Source organism: Homarus americanus, unplaced genomic scaffold (assembly GCF_018991925.1).
Source record: "Homarus americanus isolate GMGI-L3 unplaced genomic scaffold, GMGI_Hamer_2.0 scaffold367, whole genome shotgun sequence".
NCBI lineage: Eukaryota > Metazoa > Arthropoda > Malacostraca > Decapoda > Nephropidae > Homarus > Homarus americanus.
Window position 1 is genome coordinate 830,092 of NW_024743709.1, and position 6,126 is coordinate 836,217.

Here is a 6,126-nt window from a genome sequence, read left to right on the forward strand (position 1 = left end):
AAGTACTATGTTTTATTTTTGGCATTTTAAAGAAATAAATATATCTACAACCTTTTTTTCAATTGCTTTCAGACCTACTATTGGATATGCTTTATAATGGCAATAACAGTTTACTAGTATTTCAATATATATATATATTTTTTTTCTTCCCAAAATAGTGATTTTTGCTGAAGAAATTTCATAAAGCATTTGTAAATTAAAATGGATTTTCGCATTGTATACCAATATAAATTAGAATATATTGTATGTTTGTACAAAAATTCTCTAGCATGTAATAAAGTGACATAAAATATGTTCTAAAGATCTCTTGAGGGAAACAGTAATTCTGAAAAATGATGAAATCATAATTGAACAGTAATGTACTGTACATGAAATACTAACAAGTTTAAACTTTAATCCAAGTTAAAATTCATTCTAAAGTGAAACTGGTGGTTGATGCTTAGTGTGGTGGGATGGTGATGGCTGTGAGGAATTGGGAAGGTTAAAGTGGGGCAGTAGGACCATATTCATCACTGGGGGAGGATCATCTGAAGCTGCTCTATTGTGGACTTCTTTAGAAGAGAGTTGTCATCTCTTTCCATCAAAAGAAGCTTTGCAGACCTTGATATCATGAATTATGAAGTCGGTTGTTTGCTTGGCACCCACTTCCTTTTCTCTGAACAGTTCCTTGCAGGCTTATTATTGCACCATGGGATTTTTGTTTTCCTTGTCATTCTCTCATAATCGTAATATGCAAGGCTAGTTCTACAATCAGCAAGACTCCTTCTCTTACAAAGACTATCAATTTTCTTTATTGCAAGGAAGTGGCTTGTACTGGGACTTTTTATGTCCGAAAAGTTTATGCTTTAGAATGCCATTTGGGGTTGGCTGCCTATGTTATCGTGTAGACGCCATTGCAAATTTTTTGATTTGCATCATGCTACGAGTTCGTGAATAGGATAGGCGAAGATGAGAAGTAAGGTAACATTGTACTGTATTGCAACAATTCATCACTGTCCATCCCGAGGCTATTTTCTAGAAGCATCATGTCTTTTGTTATGAGTGCACTTTTTTGTAGTTGCCAAAATATACACACGGCTGTTAATATTCAATAACAATGTTTATATTGAGTTATTAACAAATACAAGTTTTATTATCTTATTAGAGGTAAACAAGTCCAACACAACCAAACCTTATCCACATAACTTCGCCTAACGAAATTTTACTGATATACTGTATAGCTTAATAAGACATTTTCTCTCTGGCTTATTGATGTTTACTTCAATAATTGATATACGTACCACACTTGGGTCTAATTTTGTACTATTGTCTCGCGAAATTATTCCTTAGTTCACTATATAAGTTGCTTCAGGCTTTTCTTGTTCTGTATTCTTTTATTTAATTTTCGCCACTTATCAGCTTACAAGCCGTTCAGGAGATCTATCCAGTATTAGTACAGGAGGAAACCGGGTACTGGGAAACTTGTGATGTTTGGCAAGGTCACACTGGATAATAATAATAAACAGTTTATTAATAGAGTTGCAGCCAGTGGCTGAAAATATACAGACTTACATTTGATTTAGACATAATGATATAATATACATTGAATATATTTACAGGGCTGTACAGTACATAAATCAGGAGTTGTTTATTATTTTAACAATAGATGGGATGGTGCTATTCTTATATCTATCGGTGCGGGCTCTTATGGGCTGAATTTTGTTGTAGTGGCGGACTGCGCGAGGTGGGTGGGGGGCAGGAGGTGGCGATGACGAGGGTGGTGCATTAGTTGGCTGCCAAACCTTTCCAGTGCTTGGTGGTGGAGGTCACTGAGGGATGGCATTTCCAGGGTGGAGAGAGCGTTGGTGTAGCCGGAGTATTCTGCGCCGAGCATGATTCTGCAGGCCCTTTTCTGTACCTTCTCTAGCTGATGTTGTTGGGTGGAGTTGAGAGAAGACGACCAGGCTGGTAACGCATACATTAGTTTGGGGAGAATAAAGGCGTTGTAGATGGTCCTCAGCTCTGGCGTGGGTGTTCCAAGTGACCTAAGTTGTCGTAGCATGTAGAGACGGTACGGGGCTGCCTTGACTGTGTTATTTACATGGGCCTTCCAGTCAAGTTTGTTGTCTATAGTAACACTCAGGAGTTTGGCAGACTGCACCTGCTGGGGCTTGCACTGGAGTGGTGGCAGTATTGAAGTGCATGACTACGGTTTTGGTGTGGTTGATGGTGACCTTGTTCTCCGTAGTCCATGCCTGTAGCCTGTCCAGGGTGCCTTGTAGCGATGAGTAGTCAGGTGCGGTGTTGTCCACTGAAACCCCCACAGTGCATCATCCACGTACTTCCACCTGTGAGGATAACACCCTTCTCACATGTGTCCGAGCCGTGGGTCGAACCCTTGACATAATGGTGAGTTACATGCGTTATCACTGTTGATCCACCTGTACTTCGCGTTGCTGTTCCTTATTCTACCTGGACGTGATGTAATTTTGTTTTTCCATTTGGACTTAGGTTGGTTTTTCTTGTTGGAGGCACTGACTGGGAAGTGGGTTGTGTTCCTGAGAGTGCCCATCACCCTAGGGGAACAAGGAAACAAATTTGTCTAGTGACGTAACATGTATGATCGGTAGTGAAGTGTGATGGTCAGTTTAGACTTGACCAATATTGGCACAGGTACATTCTGGAATCAGTACTGTACTTGCCAACATAGACGTAACTGGCTGGTGTCACGCAACAAATTATACGTGCGCAAAACCTTCAGGAAAAACTCGCCACGCATGCGCACCAAGTCCATGAATATAAAAGAGATTTTTTTACGATATTCTGCCTTGGTTGGGTTAGGTTAGGTTAGGAATGAGTATCGCGTGGTAACATGCGACAGAACTTCCTGACAAAACTCGCGCATGTGCGCATTACACACCGAAAGGTTTGTCGCATGACACCTGCCAAAAGGCTAAAGTGACCGATCAGTGGCCAAGAGAATAAATTATGTGATAAAAATGTATGTTTTACTGAACACACATTTGGCTACAACATATAAAGTGTTACGACATAACGTAAGAGACTTACAATATTTAATGTAGTGCTCCCAAGAAAATGGCCAGTTTCTTGTTTATGGACAAACGTGCTGCATGAAATTTGTGTCCCCCTAGAGTGTGAAAGTTTAAGCAAGTTCCCCCTGAAAATAATGACTGTTTTCTTGTATGCGGACAGCGACTATTTTCTTCTAGTGGCTAGAAAACGAGAATTTAAATGATATACTATTATAAATTATAATCAGAAATAATGTCAATAACGCGTACCTCGTCTCCACTCACCATCACTTCAGGCCTCCTCGACTACCTCACTACTTATATAAATTTTATTGCCAAGTATTCTTACTTAAAAAACTTAGTTGTTGAAGTGCAGTAAGACATTATAAAATTAAACAACAGCACCACTACCAATACCACCATAACCACAATGTAATTACTGCCAGTTCCCGTAACATTACACTGCTATTACAACCACAGCTATTTGTAGTCTGACCACCAACTAAACTTGACTCTTACGGTGCCTCCACCGACACGGTGAGATCAAATTAACAATATGCTGAAATATTATTGATGTTTGTAACTATACCATGTTATTACCACCACCTCTAACACCTAAACTCACAAATGACTCAAATGAGAACCTCTGAAATATCACATCGACTATATTATATCACCCAAAATTACAGAGCTTGATAACGAACTCAAGAGAAAATACCTAGAAAATAAGAGAACTGTGCGTCGCCATGTCCTGTTGGGTCGTAGCGCTGCTGGTAACCCGACTGGTGATAGCGAACCTGGTAGCTGGGCTGGTAAGGTCTCGTGGGCTGAGAATTCTTCCTAGGTTTCCTTTTGACGCTAGGGGCTCGAAAGTGTATCCCCGCCCTGGCAGCGTGGGGGGAGGCTTCTGACACCAGGTGACAGAGGAGGAAGAAGACAAACAGGAGCTGCAAGGAGAGAAGACGCTGTTGAGGCTGTTAAAACGGGTAGGAGGTAGATGGAAAGGTAATGGTTCACTTCAGATGATTTTTCTCGAAAGTTTATTAGTTTAGATGGTCGGAACTTAACGGAAATGTTATGAAAACACTACTTGAATCCTAATAGACCTTTACAATGTAATGAAAACTGTCCACAAACAAGGTAACGACGGCGTTTTCTCGTTCTGAGGTTTGAGTATCTAACACCTTGTAAGGGTATCAGATGCCTTACAGGGGTGCTGAAGAGCCGTAACTAATCTCCTTTTACCCAAACATGTCTTAAATGAACTACATAACTTACCATTTGCTGTTTCATTTTGGATGTAGGTGCTTCGTGTCTTCTCAGCCAAGAAAAGTGTAGCGTGGTGTTATCAGTATTCAGGTAGAGAATTCAGACTATGATGACGCGAGAGTTGTGGTGGTGAGGTCCGGGTATTGTAATGACTTCACTGTTGGTGTTATGAAGGCAGTAGCAGTCTGGTGGTGACGTCACCTCAAGAAGCCACCGTGAATTCGGATCCTGTCGGTGAAATATTGTGCTTAAATTATGGTAATGTTTAAGTGAAGATACTATACGTGGAAAATAATAATATAAGCTATTAAAATAATAAACAAGGGGAGAGTAGACAGATAATGAGATGGAGAGGAGTAAGATTTAATACGAAATTCTTACAAAGTAATACTGTCTATACGTGTAGGAAGACGCAAGGATATTTTTTTTTCAAAGCTCAACGTTAAGAAAAAGTGAGAATAATTAACTACAGTTCAGTGTGGCTGTTGTTGGTGGTGCAGTTGTTTAGAAAGATTGATGAGAGGAGGGTGGTAGGCATGCAGATGGCGGCAGAAGAACCCTCCTCCTGCCCCACACACAACGAACGGCGTACTTACCTTATAAAAAAAGCAAGAAAACTCATTCGTAACAGTTCCAGACTCTAAAATCTCACCAAATCAAATTTATTCCCATTGGATAAAAGCCCACCAGCTCATGTTTCCTTGTAAGTCCTGATGTAATGGAAGGGAAACTGGTTAAAAACATGACATTGCGTGATTTTGAATAGTCATTGTGGCTTAAGAAAGTATTTGTTGAAGTACAGAATACATAATATAAACATTAACACACACACATCATTGAGGGTAAGACGTGCGTCATTTTGGTCGCTGGTGTACTACTTGCATGGTTACGAGACTGACCAACTCCTAACTTATTTGATTAATTAGATCTACGTTTACATGTTTTTCAGCATTATTTTTTTTCTGGTGCATTTCACTGTTAAGTGTTGGGGGGGGGGGGGTCCAGGGACTTTGCCCCCCTTGGTAGGAACACGGCGTTAAATTAGGTTAGGTTTTTAAGGTTTGGTAGTGCCCCGATACTCTCTTTTACCCCACAATTTCCCTAAGTTCAAAATGAAGGTCAGATTCGCATAAAACACATTGAAAAACAGCAGACTTATCACTTCAGAGTTATCATTGGCCAACCACAGTACCGGGTAAAACACAAGTGGAACTGCTTATTAAAAGTAACCACGAGTATTGGTTAATATTATATACTTAACAACATCTTCCAGTCGCCAGGCGCAGTCGATGGCGTATTAACCTTGTCTCGCTCAAGGTGGGATGCGGCCGTGCCTCCCCAATAGCCTCGTCACTCAATATTCAGCTCATGTCATCTGTTGTTTATACTACTATCACCTGGCCTTCACGACGAACCTCAGCGCTAAACTATTTTTTTTTAGCCGATAAGCCATAAAATCCACCTCGAGTTAACTTACCGTCTCTGAGATAGGTAGAGTTGTTAAGGTAGGGTATTTTTTCTCCTTTAGGTCACCTGTTAGTGGTATTTTCCGTCATGACTCCTTGACCATTGTGCGACTTTCACTCCTCATTATCATCCGCTGCTATCGTGTGATGCTGATATCTGTGTCAACATGATTCCGTTTTTATCTTGAATATCTTGACAGGTACAGTATTTAGATCGTCATGTAAGTAATATCGGGGAAGATGTCAACCACAAATTTACGCCTTGACAGATGTTAGCACCAACGCAGTATGATCCTTCAGACTTACCCGTCAAACTTATGTGATTTTATTCTTTAGATATTATGTTCTGATACACAGGAATTTCGCAATATTTAAACAGG